Below are 18,853 nucleotides of genomic sequence, written 5' to 3' on the forward strand. Positions count from 1 at the left end.
CAGCAGTTGCTTCTTATCGTGATGTGGACTTCATGCTCGTTTGCTACTTAAATATTATAAAAAAATCGTAATCTGAAGTTATGGTTGTCTTATAGAGAAGTTATTGGCCGCTTAAGTCCATTGGGGACATTCCATTCTTTTAAAAAATGGTCTTAAAAGAATAATGTTCAGGAGGGCAGTTTGAAATGTCGTCAAGACAAATTTAGAGGAAACGTCTGTTAAGGGTGAAAAATTGTGTATGTAAATTGTTGCTGGAGGATGGCGTAATGCAATACAATTCAAATAGTGTCTCAGCATTTTATGTAGGTACCTACACACTTACAACCTATAATTTCAAATTGTTGTTCTAATTCTTGTTCTAATTTTAAAATGTGTTGGTACCTTCTATAAAAATGATGGCATTAATAGGTATATTTACTTTTTTCTATCCTTGTTTTTACTTGTATTCTTTTATTACGTACAGATTATTATGTACAGAGTGAGAAGATTTTTTCTTTTGCATTCATATTTTTACCACACTGTTTAAATAAGTACTTAAATAGGTAGGTACGTAAATAAAGAAAAAAAAGTAATTGTTATTCTCTAAAATTTAACTTTAAATTATGACTAGATTTGGTTCTTTATCGATAAGAGATAATAAGAATATTTTTTTAAACCTCAAGTATCAATAACTAAACCTTTGCATAACACCATCCAAAACAAAGGTGCGTACGAAGCTGCCTAACATGGCCAATTGAAAAATTACCCGCATTATTAGGTTCCGGGCTGTTAGAAAAATTCACTTACGAATGCTCCAACCCTTATTATTGGTTCGAAGAAAAATGTTCGCCGGAGCGGGAAAAATGTAGGGGCGGTGCTAATGTAATCTGTTTTAAAGTGTACTAATTTGTACGTATTAGGGAAAGACGACTTTTTGGGTGCACTTTTTTTATAAAATTCAAGTTGGAAATAAGTATAAAATGTCGATCTGACGGTAAATATATATTAGGCACGTCAAAAGACCTTAGACGACAGAAAGGTTCAAAAGACCTTAGACGACAGAAGTACATGAGTTGGAAGGTGGTAGAAGCCTTTGTGGTTCGACTCCGGTGGCACCACCTCCACCACAATTTTTGCCTAATAACAATTGTTACGTACTGCTATGTCCTGGTTTGAAGGGTGTGGTAAGGGAGACATACTATTTCGAGGCGTTCCAGCTTAGTCGTCGGAGGTAGCGGCTCATCTGTGACCGACCTGGGGCTTCCGGCAGTAGCCACTTACCATCATGTGGACTGCATGCTCGTCTGCTACTTTTATGTTATAAAAAAAAGTCAAGTCAAGTCAAGGAAGAAGAGTTTTATGACATATTAGTGTACTTTTGCCTCATAATGTAGGTAAGTGTTCTAAGTTGCAGGTTTTGTAGGGTTTGGTTAAAAAATACTCTGGCGTTTCAATTTAGTACCTATTTAGGGGATAGGAACGCTAAAGGAACGGTAGAAATGGCGTGTTTCAGGTAAACTTACTTTGGTTTGCTTAAAGACGTTATTAATTTTGAAATTTCGAAATCATATTATTAGCAATGAATAGTCACTTGCTCAACGGGTGAATGTAAATTCCTGACCTAAAAATGGTAAAAAATAGGTTTTAAGTTTCTGAATCGGCTAAATTCTCTACAAACCAGGACAGTAATCATCTTATGAAGATAGGTTGATGAAAAGACTATTTAGCTTTTATTGGAGTGTTTTAAGGGACTCTAAAAGGAATCTTCAAAAACATTAAATCAAAAAATAAAAAGCTTCATATCGGAACTATTATTTTAATTAACTATAATCGTCGGAACAATCAGATATAAATAGCAAATGATATCGCACGTAAGAAAATGAATTATTTAAATAAATACGATAAAATTGCAAATTATCTACATGAGCATGTATAAGAATTGAGATGTCCGTTGAATAATTGTTTATATTAACTTGATTGATGACTGCATGATGAGTTATTTTTATTTTCTAGTTTGTCTTTTATAGAAAAAAGAATTTATTTTTATTTTCTACTTTGTCTTTTACAGAAAAAGGAATTTATTTTTATTTTCTACTTTGTCTTTTATAGAAAAAGGAATTTATTTTTATTTTCTACTTTGTTTTTTTATAGAAAAAGGAAGCGAGCATAAATGGCAGCTAGTTTTGAAATAAATTTCAAAATCCCGTTTTTTTTGGTTCCGTGCTGAAAGTGTAACAACAGAACCTTTTAACTAAGACTTCGCTGTCTGTCCATCTCCCATAGGGAACTATCTCTTGAACCGTAATAGATAGACAAATATTAAAAATAAAATAATGAAAATTTGTCCACATATCCAAGTCAGCCGTTCAAGATGTGAACTATGTGCGTACTGAAATACAGACCTGCTTCACACATGTGTGGCGTTGATACTATACCGGTCAAACCAGATTAGTCTTACCAATTTTCAAATATCTTATAATAATATATAAAATTCTCGTGTCACAATGTTAGTTACCGTACTCCTCCGAAACGGCTTTACCGATTATCACCAAATTTTATATGCATATTCAGTAGGTCTGAGAATCGGCTACTATCTATTTTTCATACCCCTAAGTGATAAGGGTTGTTCACCCTTAACATTTTTTTATTCATATGGCAACACAACGTTTACTGGGTCAGCTAGTACTTATATATGATTTCGTAAACTCATTATGAAATGCTTTGCATGACTAGCATAAGACCTTTAACTGACACAATAATGTGTGACAGAAAGTAGGTATCTTAAAATTAGGAGTACATTTGAATAATTTACCACAAACACAAACATTCCACAGAGAAGCAAGCGTTTCATCTTAAATTTGCGCGTACGTACGCGTGTGTGCGCGTTAATACTGATGTATGCAGTACGTGCGTAGCATGTCATATTATCCGTCTAACTTCTAAACTCATATCCGGCTTCGCTACCTGTTATTTTATGGTTACTCTTCTATTTGCAAGTATTTTATTACTTTGACAAAATTGTTGCTATGAACTGTACCCTTAGTATGAGTTCAGCGCCCCCAGCGGACTGTATCAGAACTGATTGGAATTGTATGGGAAGTACGTAACAAATACAAAAACAGTCATTTTTCTAAAAACGTAAAAACTCATACTAAGGGTACTGAGTAACACGGAGGCGTGGCGTTATTTGTTATGATCTATTTGTCTGATGTAATACCAAAAAATACCTAACGTGCGTTAAGTCAAGTTTATTTAATTAGGAAAAAAAGTATAAATAAATTTTGCATTTGTTGTCTATTTGCTTACGTTATTAAAAATTAAACTATCCAAAACATGGAAAAAATAAAATTTGACAATTCTTAGTAAAGAAAGTGTCAAACGATTTTTGGTCGGCAATAAAATAATAATAGATATTAGTTAGTTATACTGTAAATATAGCTGTTTCATCTGAAATTTGCGAGTATACTGACTTGGGGGCGGTACGTGCGTTGAATGTGTTATCCGTCTAACTCCCGAACTCATATCCGGCTGTACTGCCGGTTATTTTTAGTGAAACTGGATAAGTGTTGTTGCTGATATTACTTTCTGTTAAGATAGATTGACATTTTAAATTAACGAATAGATATACTTTGTAATATTTTATATACTACTTTAGTTCTGGTTGAACAGTAGGTTGAAAATTTGTTTAATTAAGTATAATTTTAATAAGTTTGTCGTTGTATTAGGTATATTTGTTTCTATAAATAAATTGAGAGAAAGCCCATGGTTAATGGTGGATGATAGGTGAAAAGTGTAACACAATAAGACTTAGAAAATTATAAAAAAAAAAACATATTTTTAAGCAGTTGCTTAAAAATATGGTCTATATCTCATACATTTTAGACGAATCCAACGACACCTCTTATGTTTAAATCCGTCAAACCCATAGGTCTGAGCGTGCCAAGGAATTGGACAATGAACATACCTACAAACGCTCGAAAAACATAATCCTCCGTACTCCGACAAATGTTTCAGAAAACATTGTAAGATTTTTCCAAAACAATTTTCATAAAATTACAAATGAATAACATTTATTACGCATATCAAGTTTACCCAAACACGACTCGTTACTAAAGGGTTGAAGATCGTATCGCGTTTAAATCTTAACCCTTCACTAAGGGGTTGTTTTATTAATTTATTTACCCGTATATCTGCGGAGTTGTACAAATTTAGCCATAATTGGTCCCATATGCAAAGTTTATGGTCTTTACGATTTTATCAGCGCCTAATACATTGTCTTAGAAAAGGTAGGGTATGTAAATTGGCTTTAGAGGTGATGTTCCAAAGGTATTTTATCCTCTCATGGTCCTGGGTTCGAACCCCAGTGAGGGGTTTTATGTTAGGTATAGTACCGGGTACCTTTTGAAGGTTTCCCACCTAGCTAACCAAGTGCGAATTGGGAGACCTGAAATATCGATGAGAACACTTTGAAATAAAAAGTTACAGTATGGATTAATCTAAATTGTGGAATGGCACAGACCATAGACTTAGATTTTTTTCACTACGCTTATCTATGGCATAGACTACATTTTTTTTTATAATATAGGAGCATGCAGTCCACCTGATGGTAAGTGGCTACTGCCGCCCATGGACATATGGAATCAACCCCAGATAGGATTAAATATTCCTACCTGAGGTCGGCTACAGATGCGCCGCTACCCCTGAGGACTAAGCTGGAACGCTTTGGAAAAGTCTGTCTCCCACACTGCTGTTATTCTGCAGAAATAGGTGTGACGGTGGTGCTGCCGGAGTCGAACCACGAAGGGTTCTACCACCTTCAATTTTCTCGCTTATCTATGGCATAGACTACATTTTATGTAGTGGGATGTTTTGTTTTTATAATAATTATTTAGTTGATAGGTATAATATTATACTTATCTGTGGATAGTACCAAAAACAAATATAAGAATGAAAAACTCTTACTTCTGAAAAAAAAGAATTGTTGCCGCATTAATATTTATTCCCGCTAATTTATTTACATATTTACATTTAATTTGGTCAAGCGTGTAATCAAAAATGTAATTTCATTTATTTCCTGAAACAAAGCGAAAATCCTGGCAACACAACGCGTTAGCAATTAAAATTAGAATATCTTAATTCATATCGAAGTATCAGGGTTGCCATCTTAATGTGTGGATGTACCCTAATTCTGGGGTAATGCGAGATAAACGTACACTTGGACAAGTTTATTTCTATGTAAGTGAATGTTTATGTTGTGAATTAACGGCCTTGGGTTCTTGGGTTTTGGCTAATGTACGTTAAAATGTAGTATGTATATTAGGGTGGAGCGAAATTCCTTTTTTTTATTTTTGGAAATGTAAAAGTGACGAAAAGATGTCTTGATGGTTAAAACTAAATTGTGTAAAATATTATTCCGATCAGATAAGGGTAAGAGCCTCCGCCAGGTCAATGAACTTTTAAAAATATAAATTTATGGTGTATACTTTGCAGATTACAGCTGAAGGTGTCTATAACTTTTTTAAACATTTTTTATATTTTATTCACTTTATTTTATAGAGCATTAACAAATAAAATAATAATAATTTTGAATAGTGTCATTATAAAAATGCAGAGGGAGAGCATTTGTTAAGCAAAACTTGCACAGTAAGTCAATTTAATCGTTTACTTACGCCGGTGACTCATGTTTTCATGTCTTCTTTTTTCATTAAAATATGTTTACATTATTACTATAATATCTTCTTCTCTTATTATAAATACGTAACTGATGTATTTATATATTCATTTTTTGTTGAAATAGTTAAAATAAAGAAGGAATATTATGCCTGTGTATAAAGATGTTATGAAATTTTATCAATGGAACAGACGCCGATTAAATTCGCGACAAGAAATTCTTGCGAATCATCATTTAAGGATATTGGAGGCGTAGTTGTTTCCAGCATATAATAAAGCTGACACGTAGATTCAATTTCTACTGAAAGTCAAACAAAAGTGAAACAAAAGTTAAAAGCTTGCATGCAAAATACCTTAAACGAAATATCTTGTTAAAATATATTACAATACTTTCCAAAGAACTATTATAGAATTTTCGGACTGCAAGAGAAGTTCCCTTTAATATACTTCCTTACAAATGCCAATATTTCGATCCATCTGGTTGTCCAAAAGAGAGAGAGGTACCCGGAAAGGAATAAAGGCTTTTTTTTGGATCAAAGAACGTCGCTGCCAATGATCATTGGAAAAGTAGATATCTCTACAACAAAAGTTTACAAAACACCTTAGAAACCAACTTGCCAACTTGGTACATATATACTGTGTTCTTTAAAACATTGTTTTGTATAATATAACAGCAGATATTTCTGTTATAGACCGTCATATGTTGCGCGGTGACAGGATAAATACACGAAAGAGTATTGAGAAGAAAGGTTTTGCTTTAGATATCGGCATAGCATTTTGACAGAAGGAAAGATTACTTTTTAAAATATTGGATAAAATATGGAAAAAATATAGGCAAACAGTCCTTAAAGAACGTATCTTGCTAGTAAGAGAACCCAGATCTGTTTACACCACTTACGCAGCTCTGATTCTGGTTTAACCAAAGGAATAGAGTGTGCCATCGTCGGCTATTTTGCCCATGCAATAATTCCTCAAGAGAATATTGTAACTATTGACTTTGGGGTAACTATCTATAATACCGATAAATATGGTGGGAGTTACCCAACTATTACAAGAGCGACTATACATCATTTGGTTTTCCACCATAACGGTTGCACTTCTGGACCGGGGTCCTACGCTGCCATATCACATCCAAACAACATGTGAAGTTGTCGAAAGAGCTGTAAATGATTACAACAGATTCATCTACATTATTGTGCCCGAAATTAATCCATTGACTTAATAAAAAGAAAACTAGACTCTCGATCAAAAATGACCATATTTGAGGCAAAAACAGATTTTAGGGTGTAATTATCAATTTTTTTGTACCTACTTCAAAGCTCTTTGTTTATATGTTAATGGTCAATAAAGTTGAATCATATTCTCTTACTTTTGCACCTTTTTTGCAATTATTAAAAAAATATTTCCAATATTTTTGCAGCCTTTGTAAGTAAGTAGCATTTTTTTACTTTTTATCAATTATTGACAGCGAGGCGGAGGCATAAGATGACATCCAAAAAATTAAAAAAAAATCACAGTTTAATCTCTTAGTATGATACGTATTTCCCGCACTATTAGAACTCCAACGTAAAAAGAAAAAAAAATCCCATACAACGTCGCTCCACCCTAATGTATATTCTGGAACTCAAAATACTGAAATCTTTGTTGTTAATACGGACATCATTGTTTTTTACTTTTAAAAAAGTACCTACCTATTGTTGTGAAACAGGTACATATAGGTATGAATAAAATTAAATTTAAATATATACATTGTTAGAAATGAATAGGAAAAAATAGTTATTTTAAAAGTTCTTAACATTTTTTACAATTAAATAAAACATGGTTTTAATTGAAAGGATGAATTTTGAAAACATCGGAATAGGATTTTTATAAAATTAATAAAACATATTAGGAGAGAAATATGATAGTCAGGTAGGTCCTTACTAGTTCTATAGGCATAGTTTTTTTTACAGTGAAGCTTTAAATGGTTGGGTTAGGTTAGTTTCACTAGCGGAAATTAAAAAAAAAAACAAAATTAAATTTTGGTAGTGGTTTTGCTTGGGGTTTGCATATAATCGCTACGTATTTTATTATAATGTTTACTTTCAGAAAGTACGAAATAAATAAATAAAACCTCTTTGATTTCGTCTCTTAGTCGTAAAATAACGTTTAACAATTACACTCATTTAATTACATGATATATTTTTCTATGCCGATTATATTATTTTTAACTTGTTTTCATATGTGTAGTGTTTAAGGGCATTAACACGGCCCGCCCTCCGCAGGGTCAACGCACGTCTGAATGTAGGGCGGGCGATCGATTCTGATTAAAATTCAGTGGCGCGTGCGGATTATGGATGCGAGCGATGCGATAGTTTGGATTCATCTGCGTTGGTGAGGTCAAGGGTTTATGGTTGATTTTTGCGGGTAACAGGTGTTTTGTGATGTGGAAGTAGCTTGGTATACTGATAATAGCATTGATAGTAATTAGAAGCCAGAAATGGCTTGCTATCCTTGAGGACTAAATTGGAATGCCTCGTATTAGCATCCCTATAAATCCTTAAAACACAGCAGCATTTAAAACTGTTATTATCAGCCATCAAAAATAGTTGTGGTGGTAGCTCCGGAGTCTAACGACGAAGGTGTTCTGGTGAAGCAACGAAGATGAGCGTCGTTACGTTTGATCTCCAACAAGCCAAATATATAAATAAAATATATCATTTAAGTAATCGATTGAATACAAACTGTAAGCCGATGGATGATTAGGTACAGGCCATCGACCCCATCTACAATTGATAAGTTAAATAACGGAACACAAGATGCATCACAATCATCCTGTTACATTAATTGTAATTTCTAGAAGATGCCTGGAAAGTCCCATGTCAGATTATTTTGAGATCTCTTTGTGGTTCAACTGGTGGCGGTGATGAAGCATCCGCTACTAACAATGTAGAGTACATTGATGGACAACCAACACGCCATTTAATTCACATAACATTACTTCCAAGAATTTGATCCTTATAAGCGACACTATCAGATAGTGGAATAATATAGAGGGTGTATTTTTTTTCAAAATGAACTCGTTCGATTCCCGGCTAAGGAAAAAAATATTTTATAAAACTATTGATGTAGTTTTAGTTTCTATCAAAATCGACCTCGTAGCTCCTTTCAGCATTTTTAGCTAATCCTTATAGTTTCGGATTTGGCCCTGAAGGCCTATTTGAAAAATTCACCCTGTATGGGTACAATAACACATTTTTAAATGTCTATTCCGTTGCACCCTTACCTCCACTTAGCGACATCTGATGTGGTGCAATGTAGAATGTCTTGGAGTAGACTTGTTAAAGCAATCAGGTTATTGCCCGAAGTTGGGAAACACCATCAATGTCAAGATCGTGAATGACAGGTTCAAGCACCTGTTGCGGTTAAAAAATGAAAATCACGAATTATCCAATAAGAAAGCAGTTTTCTGGTTATCTGTTGCATAGTTGGGGTTATCGTGATGAGCGGAGCGGAGACAGTTTGAAGCGTTTTATTTGTATAAATTGTTTTATTATTATAAATAATTGTTCTATGTAATATCTAATAATTTGTCTATGCGACTTTGAAATAGCTATTTAGTAGACTTTTTCTAATATACTCATTTACAGGATACTAATAGGTAGGTACATTGGAGCGTAAAGTGTATGTACTGGCATCTGACGATTGTTGAGTATGAGCTGTGTACTGTACGACGACAACACTATCGTCAACGATGTCAATAATTATTATATTCATATGTTTTATCGAATCTAACTAGTTTTGATTATGATAAAATATTATGAAAATTCGTCGCCAATAATGTAAAGATATTTGTTCAAGGTTCAAACTCTACCACTGCTAAATTCCGTATAACCATTGTTTTATTAGTCAATCAATCCAGCCAAATTATTTCGTATCAAAGATTGAAAAAGTCTGACTATTAGAAATTATGCAATTTTGATCTACCTAATTTGTCTATCAAGGCAAAAATTGAGATCAATTATTAATATCAGCTATTAATTTTCGACAGAAATTTTGAGAATCAAACAAAGTGTCCATTACGCAACTTCAATAGCAGATCCGTATGAAACCGCTTTCCGCTCCCGCTCCGCTCACCACCACAAACAAACCCCGCGTACCAACGCGTCCGCGCTTCTGTCCGCGTGACCGTGTCCACTGAATCTCTTTATTGATTATAACCAGCCTCCTTACCGTAACTGAAAACAAAAACAGCACAGACAAACAAGATGTCTATGCTGTCGTTAGATTGCGTCGTGAGCTTGAGTTAACTGGCTTTAGTTTTTAACTGGAGAAAAAGCTGGCTTCATTTCTAGTCGCTTTCGAATATTAATAGTGGTATAGAAAAGTTTAGGAATATTTTTTTTATAATTGTTCTCTCTAGGAAATAGATTTTGAAATTTTAGGCTTTTTTTATCAAAAATGAAACTATTGCAGACACATGGTTACAGATACATACAGACAGATATTTTGGTTACAGATATATTATGTTCATAGGTAGTGATAATTTACCATCAGGTTTGAAGGTGGTAGAACCCTTTGTGGTTCGACTCCGGCGGTACCACCGCCACACCTATTTCTACCTAATGACAGCAGTGTTAAGCGCTGCTGTGTTCCGGTTTGAAGGGTGTGGTAAGGGAGACAGACTTTTCCGACGCGTTCCAGCGTAGTCCTCAGGGGTAGCGGCGCATCTGTGGCCGACCTCAGGTAGGAATATCTAATCCTATCTGGGGATAGTTACAGATGTCCATGGGCGGCAGTAGCCACTTACCATCAGGTGGACTGCATGCTCGTCTGCTACTCATATATTATAAAAAAGGTGAACTGCATCGAGCATGCAGTTTAATCTTGCTGCATCAATCTTATAAAAAATCATCTATGGTATGACCAATTTAATTGTTATAAGATAAACTAACCCCCATAATATCTATTCCTGGATAATGTGTATGCTGTGACCACAGTCATGTATGCTATGACGCTATTCAAACTAATAGGCCAATTTGAATCATTCGCGCCATATTATCTAAACACCATTGAAACTGTCATTTTGTTCTATAGACAAGGAATCAAATAGACTCTAACGGTAGGTACGCAATATAGGTACATTTTAATATTTCTTTAGGCTTATTTAATTTCCTAATTTAATTCTTTAATATGTCAATCTTTAAACAATAGCTGATATTGTTTAAAGATTGACATATTAAAGACATTTTCCATAATTATAATAAATATTCTACGAGTAGGTTGAGTAGACGCATAGTATTATAATTAAATTAATTTATTTTTGTAAGTGACCAAATTCTCTATAAAGTTATGTAAAGTCTACCAATTTGCACTTACACTTTCTTAAAATCGGGCCTAAACACTTTATTATAAAAGAAAGGGTTAACGATTAATTAGGTATCTATAAAGTTACTAAGTGAACGTTGCGGGCAAATCGCCATGGGTCGCGGAAGCCACAAATGCATGCCTTCCGCCTCTAACTGAACGGTCAATTGTTTAGATAACACCCATTCAACCATTTGATTTAGGTTCACAGTTACAATATGTGGTTTAAGTTTAGCATGTTTAGTTATTAACAATGTGAATTTTCGATTTGGAATTGAAGTCTCAAAGAATCTACGTATAATCAAACGCGATAATAATATGATTAGTATTTGTAGAACAAATACTAATCATATTATTATTGGTAGAGTTCTTACTCTACCAAGTAATTAATTGAAAATTACAAATTTTCAATAATGTACCAATAGGTGGCGGTACATTATTGAAAACATTTGTGGCGGTGGTGCCGCGGGAGTCGAACCACACAGGGTTCTACCACCTTCAAACGTATTTATGTAAGTCAGGCGCATCCTCTAGAAAAGGAAAGAACTGCTTTTACTAGAAATACGTGTGACGATGGTACTTCTCCGGCCGAACTACTAATTCTACCACCTTTTTATAGATTCATAGATGATAATAGAAACATGGAAGCATAAATTATTATAATAAGCAGACTGATCAATGTAATGAAGTAAAGTTTAGATGTATGGAAAACACACGATGTTTAGAAATCGCTCCACACACCGACTTGCGTCATTACACTTATTAGATGTCTGACCTCTTTATCTGTTGGTATACGTATATATAAAATATATATATAAGTCTGTCTGTATATTTTTTGAATTGTTATCCTTTATTTAAGTATTAGTTATTCCTTTTTCTCGTGGTTTGTACAAACTTAGCAATTTTAAAGTGGGGTTATTTATTTCCTATTTTTCAAGATTTCTTGTCCTACTTAAGTACTATTTCCCTTTTCTATGGTTTTGAGTTTTAAACTCAAACGATTTACAAAGTTGTGAAGAAAATGTTAGTGAGTTTAAAATCTAGACCATTTGGTATAAGCTGTACATTGTTATTCAGTTCAATGTTAGATTTCTAAAACTAAGATAGATTTGAAGGTGGCAGAACCCTTTGTTCTTTGACTCCGGAAGCACCACAATCATACCTATTTCTGCCTATAACAGCAGTGTTAAGCGCTGCTATGTTCTGGTTTTGTAGAGCGACGTAAGGATGACATATATTATCCAAGCCTTCTAACTTTGTTCTCAGAGCTAGCAACTCGGGCTGACCTCATTTAGCACTCTAATCCTATCTAGGGGTTACAGATATCCATGGACAAGCTACCTAAACGAATCGCATCCCCTAAATGTACAATACTAGAAGAGTCGCTAAAATCACTTGCCTCGATAAGAGTTCTTAAATTTTGTGGAGTTAATGAAGCTTTCTGAAAATGCCTTAGGACTATCTACTGTTTTAAGGTAAAGGCCGGACTTACTAACCTCCCGCCCTACCCCACCTCCTCCTTATCTATAAAAGTTCAAGTTATACCTACTTTTATCTGAATTTCCATGTAGAATCATTTTTAATTATTCTCTATTAATGGATATAACGTATATTTTTAGGATCGAAGAATTTTTAAGAATCTACTACAAGAATATAATTTCTTGTAATTAGAGTTCCTGATAATTGGGAAGCTGTAGCACGCAAGTGAAGCCGCGTGGAATCCTCCTTAGATTTATAATGATGTATGGTAATCAATCAATTGGTATGTATCACGGTATGATCACTGATGTACAATGTTATGTACTCAGAATAAAAAAGATGTAGATAGATGACATCTGGCACTATCTCCGTGGACAGGTTTATGTGACACTGGACACCTGATGCTAAGTATCTAGTTACTTCAAATATACTAGCAAGGTTCTAATAAGGTTTGAAACCTTTGGAAATCGCCTCAAATGTGTTAGTACACTTGGGGCCGCTTAAGTTAATGTCTCTTTAAATGTCAAATTTGAGTATTTCTCTATAAAATTCATTTATATGCAACCATGAATTTTCCGCTCGCGTTCCTTTGGAGATCCCGGAGTCGTGTACGCAGTGCCGAGGGCGGCCACCGGGCTGGTTTTAGCGCGGTAAGAGTCCCACATAACCCCGTGTCGCTCCCACAGCACCGGGTACCTTTTGAAGGTTTCCCCCTCGAGAAAAAAAAGGTATCTATAAATTAAAGCAATAAAAGAGCATGCAGTCAATCTTATGTTAAGCCACCACTGACGCCCATAGAGTCCTGTCGTCTTCAGGGTTTATAACAGATGTCCACAGCCTGCTGTTGTAACCACTTACGATCAGGTGGACTACATATTCCTATATTATAAAATATATGCCAACCTAGGTAGGGTAAAAGCCGGATAGTTGCCTCGGACGGATAGATGCCTCAGTTTTTAGTACACTATGTTAGAACTATAAGATGTGTAAATCCTTTACCATAGTAAGTAGTGACTCCCTACAGGTCTCAGTAACGCATAAGCCATCGAAATAGGCGCACGTGTTTTGTCCGTGTGAGTAAAAATCTTCCGCGGCAAAACTTTGGCGAGCGTTATAATTATATTGGTAAGTAATTTCTATGGAATATTTTTATTACTGATCGTAATTTTAGTCAACTTTTTCTTTCTTTGCATGCATTAGAGTTTAGATTACATTGTTTAATATGTTTTTATGTTAAATTATTATTATTTATTTTGTAAATAAAAAGGGCAAGTATCCGCATCAAAAAGGATAGTCGCCCTACTTACTTTCGCGGATAGTTGCCCCTAGATTGACTAAATTTTTTTAACAAGCAAAGTTGGTTTTATTTTATTGTTGCTTTTTACTTACTTACTTGTTGTCAATAAAATAAATATCTACTTATCTGTCTTTTTTTAATTTATTCTAGATAATCAACATGCCTCGCAAATATAAGCGAAAACCAGGCGTGATGCCACGCAATATCAACTGGACAGAAGAAAGTTTAGTACTTGCAATCGAAGAATTAAAGCAAAAAAAAAGAGGTATTAATGAAATTGCTCGAAAATACGGAATATCCGCTCGAACCTTGAGAAGACGGTACGAAAAGAATAACCAGCAACTGCTAACTCAAGGTATATTTTTGATTTAAACATGTATACTTATACTTATTAGTATAAATACAAAAAAATATGTGCATACCTTCTTATCTGACCTAATTATTCTTTTTACATTTTTAGGAAAGTATCCTGTTCTTGGCTTTGAGAATGAAAAAAGACTGGTAACTCATATATTGAAGCTCGGAGAGGCTGGTTTTCCTCCTGACCGAATTGTGATACGTCAGTTAGCTTATCAGTTTGCCGATAAGTTGGGATTAAAGCATAACTTTAACAACGAAAGTAAAATGGCTGGACCTCAATGGCTAAAAAGCTTTCTTGAAAGAAATCCTGAAATAAGTTTGAGACAAGCTGAGGGTTTCTCAATTGCAAGAGCGAAGGGTCTCAACAGAAAAGAAGTTGAAATTTTTTTCAAACTCTATATAACTATATTAACTGAGAATGATTTGCTGAATAAGCCAGATAGAATATTTAACATGGATGAAACCGGTGTCCAGCTCAATAATAAAATTGGTAAAGTATTAGCTAAGAAAGGTGTCAAAGCAGTTAAATCAGTTACTTCCAATGAAAAAGGAGAAACAATTACTGTCGTTGCTTGTTGTAACGCTATTGGCAATTTTCTCCCACCGGTTCTGATTATCAAAGGTGTAAATAAGAAACCAGAGTTCGAAGAAGGGCTTCCGCCTGGTTCTCAAGTTTACATGCAAAAGAAATCGGCATACATTACCTCAGATCTTTTTTATAAATGGCTGACTGAACATTTCATTCCACGCAAACCGCCAGGAAAGGTATTACTGATTTTGGATGGTCATCCATCACATTCAAGTGCTGTCAATATGCTAGAAACTGCTCGGAACAATGATGTGATATTACTTTGCTTGCCTAGTCATACTACTTCAGCTTTGCAACCATTAGATGTATCAGTATTCGGACCATTTAAAAAATATTATAATGCTGAGACAAACAATTTCATGCGCACCAATCCACAAAAAAAACTGAATCGGTACAACTCAGGTCAGCTAATATCGAAGGCATGGATTCGAGCAGCTGTCCCTGCAAATGCACTCAGTGGTTTTCGTGGTAGTGGTATCTACCCAGTCGAACCAAATGCTGTTTCTGACTCTGAATTTGCCATATCAGATCTTGCACTGGGGGAACTTGCGCAGGAACAAGAATCTAATCCTGAAAATGATCAAGTACCAGGCGTTTCTGGACTGTCTTCGTTGGAGCAGCGCTCTCAAAGTTCTGAGCAAAGTCTTGCGTCAAATGAACAAGACCAAGTGTCATCCATAAGCAAACAAGTATCAAGAATTTGTGCCGTACCGGAATCTGAGTATAATCAAGGTCTGAGTCATCAAAACGAACTGCTTCCATCACGATTTCAAGTTCCAAATAATTCAGATAATCTGGAAATGATGTTACATGACACTGAGCAGAATAACGTGAACCAAAATCACACGCCACCGCGACCTTCCTCAAGCCTGTTAAATATGTCTCAAGATTGTTTAGTCTTAGAAGATTGCGACATCGAAAATTACATCTTGGGTAATACTGAGCTATCATTGCCATCGCTGATATCTTTACATGAATCCCAGAATCAAAATTGTAAAGAAACACCGTCTAAATTTTTACATCAAGTATCTCCTATACCAAAAATACCGCTAAGCATGACTAAAAGATATAAACAATCTGCAGAAATTTTAAACTCCACCGATAAAATTATCCAAAAGAAGAATAAAGCGGAGAAAATAAAGAAAACAAATAATATTACAGAAACTAAAATTACCACAGAAACAAGAGTAAACAAACCAGCTGGGGATAAGAAAAGCATTAAGCAGAAAAAAAGGTCGCAAAAAAAGAAAAGGACTAAGGAATATATTGATATGACTAGCAGTGGAACTGAGTCTGGTGACACAGATATTATACAACAGGACAACATAAAAACATTAAGGAAGAGAAGATTACAATTTTTTAGTTCTGATAGTAGTGAAAATGAAGAAAATATCACCAGTTTAAAAACGCTTAAAGGGAAAGCCACAAGAGGACTACCAATCAAAAATAAAAGAGACGAAAAATCGATAAGTGACACTCAAAAGACATTAAAAGTAAAAAATGCTAATTCAATAGTACGAGTAAATATGACTAAAAAAGTTTTAATTGATAATTATTGCATTGAATGTTTTGAGAATTACAATTTAACTAAATCAAAATCAGATTGGATTCAATGTGAGATATGTCGGATGTGGTTGCATGAAACATGTACAACATTTAAAAACTATTGCAAGAGATGTGGAAAGTTAGAAGCATTAGCTCGTGCAAAAAAATAATGTCAATTCCAAAGTTGATTACCAAATTATTGTATTCTTAAGATAAATGATTATATTTTATAACTTTCATAACTTTAAGTTTGAATAATATTTTTATATACTTAATTTAAATTATTAAAACTAAATACTATTTAATAATGTTGATTAATATTTCGAATAGTATTTAATGAAAGATCTCAGTAAATTAAAAAGACTGTTAAATAAATAATAAATATTACTTTTAATTGATACAAATTTATTTTTATCCTAAATAATAATCATACCGAGGTTACTATCCCCGCATGAGGCAAGTATCCTCCGAAGCATTTTTTACGCTAGGCTACTATCCGCCATAGTAGGCAACTATCCCTTTTCTGAGAGGTGAAATAAAACATTATTTATTCAAAAACGTTATTAATTATGTATATAAAAATAGCCTATTATAGAAGATAAAAGACCTATGTGTTAAGATACATATTAAATAATTTTCAGAAAGTTCATATTTTTTTAAAATCAAACTTTTTCGAAAAGTGAGGCAACTATCCGGCTTTTACCCTAAGTACCTACCTATTTTTGCGGAAGAGTACTAATAACATACCCGTGGTCCCGATAAAGGGAGTATATAGGAATACCGTGGGGTTTAGCCGGTAGGAGTCCGGCATATCCTCTCCGCTGCCCCCGCGGCTGAGAGGAACCCAAGACGGGTTTCCCCACGGAAAAAATAGCTACCTATTTATCACAACTATTACAAAATCTTAGTCGATTAGTCAATTAGTCCCAAAGCGTCTATCCTTGAACTAAACCGCTGACATCTTGATCATAGCGTACCGAAATCTATAAATAATCCGTTTAATTAATTTGACCGTTGAAAATAACCGATCAATTCCGTAATCTTAAATTTTCAGTTATCTATTGTAATGTAGGTAGGTACCCATTTTATGTAACTAATCAGGAACTAGTAAGATTAGTTTCGTGCCAAATTTAATTTTTGTCTTATTGTGTTGTGACTTTTCTAAGTAGGTAATATTATTATTAAGTATTGGATTTATTACTAAATTAGATTTCAATGATAACTCTTGTTAGATTTTCTGTTCAGTACCCTTACCAGGAGTTTTTACGTTTTGACAAATATGACTGTTTTGGTATTTGTTTACGCATTTGCCCATACAATTTCCAATCAGCGCCCCTAGCGGATTGTGTCAGAACTTGGAAATAGTATGGGCCAATACGTAAACAAATACCAAAACAGTCATATTTTTCAAAACTTAAAAACTCATGGTAAGGGTACAGTACATTTTACATTGTGAATAATAGTGAGTATCTTATTATGCCCCTATAAGTAGGATTTGATTTAAATTCCTAGTCGGTAAGCATCATTAATTTCTTGAATATTTATACCTAATAAGTGTTAAAAAATAATTACCGCTTGTTTTGATGTATATACTTTGGCGAAATCAAAATTCCAGAGTTATTGAAGGTACAACAATGATTGAACTCTACCAAATCATATTGGTTAACGTGGTGGTCTTGGGATTTAGGTAGTTATCCTGAATACTCTTGGTTGTAAGAGATATGCACTAATCTACGCAGTAATGGTACCTCTACATTATAAGGATAGCTTTAGGTATGCGTGAGAGTTTCCTTACCCTTTTCAACAATCTGTGAACTCTACCAAATCGCAATCGGCAAGGATAGTGCTCTACCATCAGTCATTTTCATTTGAAGATACCAGTAGACGTAGTTGTATCCATCTTTACCTAATTTGTTGGTAATAATACTGATAGAGTATTTATTTTTATTTCTGCCTAATAACAGCAGTGTTAGGCGCTGCTGTGTTCAGTTTTGAAGGGTGTGGTAAGGGAGACAGACATTTCCGAAGCGTTTCAGCTTAGTCCTCAGGGATAGCAGCGCATCTGTGGCCGACCTTGGTAGGTATATCTAATCCTATTTGGGGTTGATTACAGATGTCCATGGGCGGCAGTAGCCACTTACCATCAGGTGGACTGCATGCTCGTCTGCTACTCCTATATTATAAAAAAAAAATACAAGTATTTATTTCGATAATACAAAAAAGCTATATTTTTCTTGCCACAGATTTGCAGAAACCATAAAAACAGTAACAGTTAACTGCGATCTGAATTTAGAGAAAGTATTCGCTATGGTTCATGGTTTCTAGGTTATCCCATTGCAAATACCAAGTGGATTTCGGGTATTTAGGTATCTTTTGATTGTAATGTTTGATCAAGACTTTTGTGTTTTTTTTTCATCTAAATAATTAGGTAAAGATAGAATGTAATGATTACAAGACTCTAACTTTGGTTAATAGGAAGTACTTAACTCTCCAGTAGGAAATGTAGGTAGTATCTATTTGCCTCGAGTCGAATAGTTTGGTAGAGTTATGCTATTTATTGTTGACTCTAAAATTGGACTTTTCTTGGT

At 34.3% G+C, this 18,853-nt stretch overlaps 1 protein-coding gene across 4 annotated transcripts in view; it reads left to right on the forward strand.

Annotated features, from left to right (window-relative positions):
- trh (PAS domain-containing protein trachealess) overlaps positions 1-18,853 on the forward strand; it is a 219,631-nt gene that overhangs the window by 135,180 nt on the left and 65,598 nt on the right. The gene's annotated exons all lie outside the window — the stretch shown is intronic.

The sequence above is a fragment of the Epargyreus clarus genome, unplaced genomic scaffold (assembly GCF_041222505.1).
Source record: "Epargyreus clarus isolate Ecla_fem2 unplaced genomic scaffold, WU_Ecla_fem_2.2 ptg000010l, whole genome shotgun sequence".
Classification (NCBI taxonomy): domain Eukaryota; kingdom Metazoa; phylum Arthropoda; class Insecta; order Lepidoptera; family Hesperiidae; genus Epargyreus; species Epargyreus clarus.